General features: G+C 47.2%; 1 pseudogene; it reads left to right on the forward strand.

The window, feature by feature from the left end:
* Nucleotides 1-7,913: 7,913 nt before the first annotated feature.
* On the forward strand, nt 7,914-9,384 carry LOC147965907 (uncharacterized; annotated as a pseudogene).
* Nucleotides 9,385-11,275: the final 1,891 nt, after the last annotated feature.

Consider the following 11,275-nt stretch of genomic DNA (forward strand, 5'->3'; position numbering starts at 1 on the left):
GGGGCATATACCACCGAGGGCTTCTACATCATCATAGCCCCTCTGATGAAGTGTGAGTAGTTTACCTCAGACCTTCGGGTCCATAGTTAGTAGCTTCTCTCTTTTTTTATCTCAATACAATGTTCTCCCCCTCTCTCGTGGAGATCTATTTGATGTAATCTTCTTTTTGCGGTGTGTTTCTTGAGACCGATGAATTGTGGGTTTATGATCAAGTCTATCTATGAACAATATTTGAATCTTCTCTGAATTCTTTTATGTATGATTGGTCATCTTTGCAAGTCTCTTCGAATTATCAGTTTGGTTTGGCCTACTAGATTGGTTTTTCATGCAATGGGAGAAGTGCTTGGCTTTGGGTTCAATCTTGTGGTGTCCTTTCCCAGTGACAGCAGGGGCAGCAAGGCACGTATTGTATTGTTGCCATCGAGGATAACAAGATGGGGTTTTTATCATATAGCATCAAACTATCCCTCTACATCATGTCATCTTGCTTAAGGCGTTACTCTGTTTTTAACTTAATACTCTAGATGCATGCTGGATAGGGGTCGATGAGTGGAGTAATAGTAGTAGATGCAGGCAGGAGTCGGTCTACTTGTCTCGGACGTGATGCCTATATACATGATCATACCTAGATATTCTCATAACTATGCTCAATTCTGTCAATTGCTCAACGGTAATTTGTTCACCCACCGTAGAATACTTTTGCTCTTGAGAGAAGCCACTAGTGAAATCTATGGCCCCTGGGTCTATTCTCATCATATCAATCTTCTATCACTTTATTATTGCTTTGCTTTTTACTTTGCCTTTTATTTTACTTTGCATCTTTATACTAAAAATACCAAAAATATTATCTATCATCTCTATCAGATCTCACTCTCGTAAGTGACCGTGAAGGGATTAACAACCCCTAATCGCGTTGGTTGCGTTGAGCTATTTGTTTTGTGTAGGTACGAGGGACTCGCGCGTAGCCTCCTACTGGATTGATACCTTGGTTCTCAAAAACTAAGGGAAATACTTACTCTACCCTGCTGCATCTCCCTTTCCTTTTCAAGGAAATCCAACGCAGTTCTCAAGAGGTAGCATACGGCACCTCCGAGTTCAGCACACGTTCAGCTCGATGACGTCCCGTGAACTCTGATCCAGCAGAGCTTCACGGGAGAGTTCCGTCAGCACGACGGCGTGGTGACGGTGATGATGTTGCTACCGACGCAGGGCTTCACCTAAGCACCGCGACGATATGACCGAGGTGGAATATGGTGGAGGGGGCACCGCACATGGCTGGAATAGATCAATCGATGAACTTGTGTGTTATAGGGTGCCCCCTGCCCCCGTATATAAAGGAGCAAGGGGGGAGGCCGGCCGGCCCCTGTAGGGCGCGCCAGGAGGAGGAGTCCTCCTCCTAGTAGGAGTAGGACTCCCCTTTCCTACTCCTACTAGGAGGAGGAAAGGAAGGAGGAGAGAGAGAAGGAAGGAGAGGGAGGAAAAAGAGGAAAGGGGGGCCGGCCCCCTAGTCCAATTCGGTTTGGTCTAGGGGGCCGCGCGCCCTGCCTCCTCTCTTCCACCACTTGGCCTATGAGGCCCATTACTTCTTCCTCGTATTCCCAAAACTCCCCGGTACCCCGAAAAATACTCGAATCACTCGGAACCTTTCCGATGTCCGAATATAGTCGTCCAATATATCGATCTTTATGTCTCGACCATTTCGAGACTCCTCGTCATGTCCCTGATCTCATAAGGGACTCCAAACTACCTTCGGTACATCAAATCACATAAACTCATAATACCGATCGTCACAGAACTTTAAGCGTGCGGACCTACGGGTTCGAGAACTATGTAGACATGACCGAGACACGTCTCCAGTCAATAACCAATAGCAGAACGTAGATGCTCATATTGGCTCCTACATATTCTACGAAGATCTTTATAGGTCAAACCGCATAACAACATACGTTGTTCCCTTTTGTCATCAGTATGTTACTTGCCTGAGATTCGATCGTCGGTATGTCAATACCTAGTTCAATCTCGTTACCAACAAGTCTCTTTACTCGTTCTGTAATACATCATCCCGCAACTAACTCATTAGTTACTATGCTTGCAAGGCTTATAGTGATGTGCATTACCGAGTGGGCCCAGAGATACCTCTCTGACAATCGGAATAACAAATCCTAATCTCGAAATATGCCAACCCAACAAGTACCTTTGGAGACACCTGTAGAGCACCTTTATAATCACCCAGTTACGTTGTGACTTTTAGTAGCACACAAAGTGTTCCTCTGGTAAACGGGAGTTGCATAATCTCATAGTCATAGGAACATGTATAAGTCATGAAGAAAGCAATCGCAACATACTAAACAATCAAGTGCTAAGCTAACGGAATGGGTCAGTCAATTACATCATTCTCCTAATGATGTGATCCCGTTAATAAAATGACAACTAATGTCTATGGCTAGGAAACATAACCATCTTTGAGCAACGAGCTAGTGTAGTAGAGGCATACTAGTGACACTCTGTTTGTCTATGTATTCACACATGTATCATGTTTCCGGTTTATACAATTCTAGCATGAATAATAAACATTTACCATGAAATAAGGAAATAAATAATAACTTTATTATTGCCTCTAGGGCATATTTCCTTCAGATCCCCTAACGTGTCTGCATCCGGACCGTACCGATGGAGAGTAGTAGAACCCTCCACCTCCGCCACCTCCTCCGCCTCCGGAGGCATGGCAAGCTGTGATGGCAGCCACCAACACCAATCCCCAGATGCTTTTGCAGCTCTTTCAAGAGCGCAACCAAGGCCAAGGAAACCAAGGAAATCAAGGTCAAGGGCAATTCAACAATCAACCTTAGTTCGCTACACTCAACCAGTTTCTTGCAAATCAACCAAAGTCTTTCAGCGCTTGTGCCGAGGCCATGGACGCCGATGATTGGCTCATGGACATCAACAAGCATTTTGAATGCAGCAATGTCAGGCCTGAATACTACGTCAAGTTCGTCTCTTTTCAGCTCAAGGACCAAGTAGCTGATTGGTATCAGTAGTACAAAGATTCCAGACGGGGGTCGAGTGATTACCTGGAATGACTTCTGCCGGGACTTTCGAGTTCATCATATTCCAACAAGTGTTGTCGAGAGCAAGCGTGATGAATTCCGCAATCTCAAGCAAGGAAGCATGTCCGTGTATCAATACAATGTCAAGTTTCAAAATCTTGCTCACTTCGCAAGGCAAGACGTTCCTGATGAAAAGAGCATGATATATCACTTCAGGGGTGGCCTTAGAGAGGATCTGCAGTTAGCTCTCATTCTTGTTGAGCCTACTCAGTTTGATCAGTTCTACAACATGGCCCTCAAGCAAGAAGCTAGTCAGCTCACGTGTGAGGCTTCAAAGAAGAGAATCGGGGATGCAGTCCAGTCTTCTTCTTCTTCTCAGGTGGCAGCAAAGCAACAGAAGTTCTGGCTTCCTCCACCTCCTCTATTTTGTCATCCCTACCAGCAAAAGCACTCAGGTGGTCGTGGATCTTCCCACCCACCCACCCAGGCTATCAGAACAAGTCTCAACCTCAGGCTCCTAGGACAGGTGGTCCTCCATCTCCACCTTTCCATCCACTTTTAGAGGTCACTTGTCACAAGTGTGGTATGAAAGGTTACTATGCAAACAAGTGCACCCATAGGCACCTTCTGCCTCCTCCTCCTCCTGTTAGATTAGCAAGCAACCCAGTTGTCAAGCACAATCCAAAGTTTGCAAAGGTGAACATGTTGAATGCAGCTCAAGTAGAGGATTCTTCAGATGTGATCATGGGTAACCTCTCAGTTAACTCTATTCCTGCCAAAGTGTTGTTTGATTCTGGTGCGTCGCTTTCTTTCATTTCAAGACCTTTTGCATCAAAGCATGAGTTTGTTTTTCAAGATCTGGCTAGGACATTGTCTGTTGTTTCTCCGAGTAAAGTGATGAACTCAAGCAACTTTATTCCGAATGTCGGTATCAAGATGGCAAATTATAAATTCCTGGCTTCCACAATTGTTCTTGGCAATTCCGATATCGATCTCATTCTTGGCATGGATTGGCTTTCTCAGCACAAGGCCTTTCTTGATTGTGCTGCCAAGGAGATTAAATTGATGCATCCTTCTGAAGATGTGATCATGTTTGCCACTCGTGATGAAACCATTCGGTTGTTCTCTCTCAATGAAAAATGCGAGATTGACGCTATTTCTCATATTCTAGTGGTTTGTGAGTATCAAGATGTCTTTCCTGAAGAGCTTCCGGGTATGCCTCCTCACCGACCAATCGAGTTTGTTATTGATCTTGAGCCTGGTATAGAACCTGTTTGCAAGTGCCCATACAAGCTTGGGCCAAAAGAGCTGAAAGAATTGAAGAAACAGCTCGATGAACAAGAACGTCTGGGTCTGGTCAGACCAAGTTCTTCTCCTTGGGGTTGTGGTGTTCTCTTTGTCCAGAAGAAGGATTACACGGACCGACTTTGCATCGATTACCGCCCATTGAACAAGAATACAATCAAGAATAAGTACTCACTTCCCAAATCAACGAGTTATTCGAGCAACTCAAAGGCGCAAAAGTGTTTTCCAAGCTTGACCTCCGTATGGGGTATCACCAGATTCGCATTCGTGAAGAAGATATCCCAAAGACAGCATTCAGAACAAGCTTTGGTTCTTATGAATATATTGTCATGTCTTTCGGGCTTGTCAATGCCCCTCCAACACTCTCTCACATGATGAACTTCATCTCCAACCCCTACACCAATGAATTCAACCTAGTGTATCTCGGTGATATCCTGGTTTTCTCCAAGAATAAAAAGGATCATGCCAAACATTTGCGATTGGTGCTCGATAAGCTCAGAGAGTATCAGTTCTATGCAAAGTTCTCCCAATGTGAGTTTTGGCTTGATGAAGTTCTTTACCTTGGTCACATCATCTCCGCCAAGGGCATTTCTGTTAATGCAGAGAAGGTTTCTGCAATTGTGAATTGGGAGCCTCCTCAGAATGTCAAGCAGCTCCGCAGTTTCCTTGGGCTTGTAAGCTATTGCTGAAGTTTTGTTGAGAACTTCTCAAAAATTGCTAAGCCTCTTTCCAACCTCCTCCAGAAGCATGTCAAGTACTCCTGGACTCCTGAGTGTGACGTTGCTTTCAACACTCTCAAAGAGAAACTCGTCACAGCTCCTGTCCTAACTCCTACTGATGAGTCCAAGCCATACGAAGTTTTCTGTGATGCCTCGCTGCAAGGTCTCGGTGTTGTGTTAATGCAAGAGAAGAAAGTTGTGGCCTATACTTCTCGTCGGTTGAAGCCAAATGAAAGAAACTACCCCACTCACGATCTTGAGTTGGCGGCAGTTGTCCATGCATTAATAACATGGAGACATATCTTGTTGGGAAGGCAAGTGGACATTTTCACCGATCACAAGAGCCTCAAATATATCTTCACTCAACCCAACCTCAACCTTAGGCAAACTCGTTGGGTCGAAATGATTCAAGAGTACAATCCCAGCATTGAGGACACTCCAGGCAAGGCTAATGTGATTGCAGATGCGTTGAGCAGAATGGCATATTGCAACATCTTAATTCTCAAGCCATTCCAACCTGATCTTTGTGAAGCTTTCCGCAAGCTTAACCTCCAAGTTGTTCCTCAAGGTTTTCTTGCCAACCTTCAAGTCACTCCAACTTTGGAAGACCAAATTCGTGAGGCACAACTCCTTGATACCATGGTGAAGAAGGTGAAACATGGTGTTGCCAAGGGCCTTCCCAAATACAAGTGTTATCGCATTGATGACAAGGACACCTTATTCTTCGAGGACTGGATTGTTGTTCCAAAAGGTGATTGTCGGTGTCAAAACCAGCGGATCTCGGGTAGGGGATCCCGAACTGTGCGTCTAGGATTGATGGTAACAGGAGACGGGGGACATGATGTTTACCCAGGTTCGGGCCCTCTCTATGGAGCTAATACCCTACTTCCTGCTTGATTAATCTTGATGAATATGAGTATTACAAGAGTTGATCTACCACGAGATCATAATGGCTAAACCCTACAATTCTAGCATGTATGACTATGGTAATGAATATATCCTATCCGGACTACGCCCTCCGGTTTATATAGACACTGGAGGGATCTAGGGTTACGTAGAGTCGGTTACATAAGAAGGAATCTTCATAGTTGGTCGCCAAGCTTGCCTTCCACGCCAAGGAGAGTCCAATCCGGACACGGGTGCAGTCTTCGGTGTTCATGTCTTCACAGCCTATCAGTCCGGCCCATGGATAACAGGCTGGACGCCCGAGGACCCCTTAGTCCAGGACTCCCTCAGTAGCCCCCGAACCAGTCTTTAATAGCGAGGTGTCCGGCACTCCAATTGTCTTCGGTATTGTAAGGCGGGTTCCTCCTTTAGTGATTTCCAAGTAGTGTATTCGGCCATAGATTCAATGTCTCCCCTCGACTTCTGCACGTTTAATAACCTCGTCCTCCATGTGTCGAGTGATTGCGGGGGGTTAGGGTATTTTTGCAAATAACACCACGTTTAGGCCAGGAAGAGCGCCTATTTAAAGAGATCGGATCTTGGATCCATTCAACATCTCGCGGAGAAAAATCCCCAAAGACTACTAGGAGAAGCCATTCCAACATGGCCAGCATTCCCAGTTCCTCCTTCAACTCAGAGAGACGCGAGTGGGAGAAGTGCTCAATGGCCCACAGCCAATTATAGAAGCTGCAAACGCGGGGATTCCTCCCCCTTGCAAATCTGGTCCCTGTTCGAGCAGGGAAAGCCTCCCTTAATGGTGAGACCCAGGCGGAGGATTTTCCCAATCCATCCGGGGGAACGAGTTTGTTTCGTCCCTTATCTGCTAAGGGGCGTCGGGTTTCCAATCCATCCGTTCCTCCAGGGGCTTCTGGAATACTATGGCCTTCACCTGCACAACATTACTCCGGCCTCCATTTTGCACGTTGTGGGCTATGTCGCGTTGTGTGAACTATTTCTGGGCATTGAGGCCCATTTCGATCTGTGGAGAAAGTTGTTTTGCCTTGTCCCGCGCAAGCACCAGGGGTTAATATTTGAAGTGGGCGGAGCCGAAGTATGGCGCGTCGCCGATACTGGATACCTGTCCGGCACACCAAGGAAGGCGTCCGAAGAATGGCCTTCCGAATGGTTCTATATAGAAGACGTCGCTCTTCCCAATCCAGTTCGCAGGGGTCTCCTGGAATTTGCAAGCGTTCCACTGAAGAAACGTCACAGCTGGCGTCCCCGAAGTCTTGAAGAAGAGGACAGTGCGGAAGTTTGTCAGCTCCTGGGCAAGATAAGGATGCTTGCCCAGTCCGGTTTTACAATAGTGGAGGCAATGGCGACCTCCATAGTGCGGGGGGTTCAGCCACTTCAATACAGAGGGCTCCCAGTGTGGCACTACAATGGGGAGGATGACGCCTCCCGCTGCGGTCAGAAAGGTCTGGGCACCCCCGCCGCTTTAGCCAAGATACTGGACAAGCTGTTCAAAGGGGAGGAAGAAGAATTTCTCCGCATTAATCGGCAAGAAGGGTACTCCATGTACAACCCTCCCAGCTGGTTGAGTCCTAACCTCTTTGCTTTTATTCATTCCGCTCTCGTAGCCATCTTTAACAAATTCCCTATCCATTTATTTTGAAACAGCTCCGGCGGAAGGTAACTGAGGGGCTTCGTAGCCCTGCCCCACAGCCGAAGAACCACAATTGGGAGCTTGATCCTGGGTTCGAAGAGGACCCGGATATATTCGTGGTACTCACGGAAGGGGTGTTTTACCAGGCTAGCTATGATGGCACAGAAGTGGCCATCGTTGCTGATTATCCTGGTCTTCTTCCAGCTTCCCACGTAAGTAATCAGGAGAAATCCCCCTTGAAAGAGTTTCCTCGCCCTGCCTCACCCACCGCACTGTCATGCTACGCCGGGGATGACTCCAAAAAGAGCGGCTCCCGCGCCGAGCAAGGCCTCAAAAAGGAAGGTCAGCGAAGACAAGGCCGGTCCTTCGTCAAAGAGGTATGGATTTAAAGATATGTTTTGGCAGTCGTACCCAACCGTAATTGTTATGTTGGTCCTGTATCAGGAAAAAGGTTCGCCGGACTATGTCCAGGGATTCGGCCGGTCGCACTCCCCTCAACCAGGATTTAGATCCCACCGGAGGGGTGGGGGCCGCTATGGGGACAATGCCGGACTGTCCTTCAGCCAAAGGTTCGGAAGATATGTCCGTTACCAACTCGGAAGTAGAGAGCGCCATGAATCATCGGCGCTGCCAGGCTGTCTTACGAGACCCCAAGTTCTCGGGAGAGGCATTCAATGCCTTCAGCTCGGCCGACGCATATATCCGAGCTGCTCGAGATGGGCTTAGAAAAGCCACAAAGCAACATTTGACAGATGTGCAGGTAATTATTTCTTTGTCTGAAAAGGGTAACCGTATGCCCGTAGCCCCCGAGACTGGAAGTAGTTGGTACAACTGATTTGAGGATCGTTGTATAACCAGGTCCTTACAGAGAAGAATGGCCTGCTAGGCCAAGAGCTGGAGCAGTGTCGGGTGCAGCTGAGTGCCGCTACCGCCGAGCTTGAAAACTTCAAGAAGGCGTCATCTGGTAACATTCCCCTCTATCGAGGAACAATAAGTGTGTACCAACTATACTAATACTGTTGCTTATCGCATAATAGGATCGCCCGATCAACTTGAAGAGAAGTTGAAGATCGCCCAAGAGGGAGAAAAAGAGGCGAAAAGGCTACACGCCACAGTCGAGCGTGTGTTGACCCGAGACAGGGACGAGAAAAACAAGCTACAGGATTCCAACACTACATTGAGTGAAGAGTTGAAAGATGTGCGAGCCCAGCAAGCCGACTCCGTGAAGGAGAACAAGAAGCTGTGGGGCGACACATTCAATATGTATCTGAACTACTATTAAAGTAGTTCGGAGATAAATGGAACTGATATAGTTATGATTGCAGGTATATTGACGGGCCGTCCTGAAGAGGAGGTGTCCGGATCATCAAGTGATCTACTGCAAGGGCTGTCGCAGTTGCACGAACATGCTCGGCTGGCGATGCAGAGTGTTGCCAAGGCCCTATGGCCATCCGCCTCCCCTCCAGGAAGTATGGAGGAGCTTGTAGAGCGGTTCAAGGGAGCGCGGCGGCGTATCCGACTATGGAAGATATCGACCTGTCGAGAGGGTGCGCGAGAGGCTTGGGCCATGGTGAAAACGCGATATACCAAGCTGGATCCTAATCACATGGCTCGAGTTGGACCGCTAGGGTCAAATAGGGAAGAAATTCCCGTTATTTTAGTATATGACCAAGTAGAGGTGGCCGCCAAATATTCCCAACAGGATTGTAAGTTAGACTGCATGTTGGACGGTGTAGAGGAGGAAGTGTTTGAGTCCAAGTGACTATGTACTGTCTTTGACATTTGGAACTCTAGCTGAATTGTATATCATTTGTCATGGCAGACATTTTCGCTTCAACCTCCGGACCCGAAGGTGCGGAGTGTTTCCAAATACCCTCGCGGCCGAATAGACCGGGGTATGCGTGGAAAACTAGGCGTAGGGGTCATAGTTGCTTGAAAAGACAAGTTGTATCTGGCTAGCTATGTTATATTACATTGATATTGTAAGAAACGTCTTCCAGAGAGAATAGTTCCGTTAAGGGTTCCTTTCCCTGGGTGTGCATGTATTTAATGTACAAGTCCGAATTGTGATGAGAAAATCACAATGTATGTAACTTCTGGGTGTTCACTACGGAGTAAATGAGAAAACATCTTTAATTCACCGACCGAATATTCCCTTAAGAACACTAGCTTTTGGATTCACTCAGTCTGAGGTACACATCCGGATGACCCGGCAATAACAATCGCAAAGGTGCTCCCTTTATTCCCTAGCCGAACTAACGGGAACGTAGGGCATAAGCACAGGAGCCAGGCAACCCAGCTTGGCCAAAATTTAAGTCATATCGATGCATATAATGGCGAAGAAAAGGTACATATGAAAAAACTCATATGTGAAGAGCTTGATGCTCGAGGAATAATAATAAAAAGCTTCTGTCCAAGGAAGCCCCCAGGTATAATGGTCATGCATATTTAAAGATGTATGTGTCAGGGTTGTGCGGTCTAGCCGTACGAGAGCTTTAAAACTCGCAAGAAAAACTAATCGGAAAAGAGAGAAGAAATAACGGAAACTAGAGGGGATTAGGAGACGAACAAGGAGTTCGGCGCTAGGCATAGAATTTTCAGAGTCTGGCCGCGTTCCAGGGGTTCGGCTCGAGGTGATCGTCTGATGCATCACGAAGATGGTACGCCCCTCCAGTGAGAACTTCAATAATTATGAAGGGACCCTCCCATTTGGGCTTGAGTTTGTCCTTTTTCTTCTCCGGCAGGCGTAGGATGAGTTCGTTAACGTTGTAAGTCTTGGCCCATACTTCTCTGCTTTGATATCTTTGAGCCTGCTATTGGTAGAATGTTGAACGGGCTTTTGCGACATCGCGCTCCTCCTCTAGGGCATCTAGGCTGTCCTTCCGATCAAGCTTGGCTTGTCTCTCTTCGTACATACGCACTCGAGGTGAGTCGTGTATAATATCGCAAGGCAATACAGCCTCCGCGCCGTACACCATGAAGAAAGGTGTGTATCTGATAGTATGGTTGGGCGTGGTCCGCAGCCCCCAGAGTACGGAGTCGAGCTCCTCAACCCAGTGCTTGTTTGATTCCTTCAAAGACTGCACTAGTTTGGGCTTGATGCCGCTCATAATAAGACCATTGGCTCGTTCGACTTGACTATTGGTTGCGGGTGATAGACGGAGACATAATTGAGTTTAATGCCAAGATTAGTACACCAGGTTTTTACCTTGTCGGCTGTGAAATTAGAGCCGTTGTCGGTGATGATGCTGTGTGGGACACCATAACGATGCACCACACCGGATATGAATTCTATCACCGGGCCGGACTCAGTTGTTTTGACCGGTTTAGCCTCTATCCAGTTAGTGAATTTGTCCACCATGACCAGCAGATATTTTTTCTTATGGCTTCCTCCTTTAAGGGGTCCAACCATATCCAGTCCCCAGACCACGAAAGGCCAAGTAATGGGGACAGTTTGTAAGGCAGTTGAGGGAGTCCTGGATTAGGGGGTGTCCGGATAGCCGGACTATAACCTTTGGCCGGACTGTCGAACTATGAAGATACAAGATTGAAGACTTCGTCCCGTGTCCGGATGGGACTTTCCTTGGCGTGGAAGGCAAGCTTGGCAATACGGATATGTAGATCTCCTCCCATTGTAACCGACTCTGTGTAAC

The sequence above is a fragment of the Triticum urartu genome, chromosome 6A (assembly GCF_056163025.1).
Source record: "Triticum urartu cultivar PI428250 chromosome 6A, HENAU_Tu73, whole genome shotgun sequence".
NCBI classification, from domain to species: Eukaryota; Viridiplantae; Streptophyta; class Magnoliopsida; order Poales; family Poaceae; genus Triticum; species Triticum urartu.